Here is a 463-nt window from a genome sequence, read left to right as displayed (position 1 = left end):
AATACGTGTGTGATCTTCTTTATATGTCTTTGACTCGGCAGATTTGTCTATGTCTTAGCCAAGCTGTTTTTGTCTAAGACTCGGTCGAAGTTTTAGTGTGGAAGTGTCCCACGCGCGTAAGGTCTGTCTTTAAAACTGCAATGTAATTTTACACAAATTTGGCGATGATTCGCCAATCTTAGAGGACCCTTTTGATCTATAGTCAAACATTAATTTGGTCGTTTCTTATATTTTACTGATATTTTCTGTTCACGTCGCAAGGCCTGTCTTTAATTTTAATTGTGCAAAATTTCCTCCGTTGAAGATTATCCCAATTAGGAAATAAGAAAAGCTTCGAGGCCTCTTTTGATAAATTATCAAACGCGAATTGAGCCGTCTCATACATTTTTATTGTTGTATTAATTTAAAAAATACAAACGAGGCGCCCGCCTTTGCAACTGATGCAATGACAATAAGCGTAGGG

The sequence above is a fragment of the Penaeus monodon genome, chromosome 33, assembly GCF_015228065.2.
Source record: "Penaeus monodon isolate SGIC_2016 chromosome 33, NSTDA_Pmon_1, whole genome shotgun sequence".
NCBI classification, from domain to species: Eukaryota; Metazoa; Arthropoda; class Malacostraca; order Decapoda; family Penaeidae; genus Penaeus; species Penaeus monodon.
Note: the sequence above shows the minus strand (reverse complement) of the source record.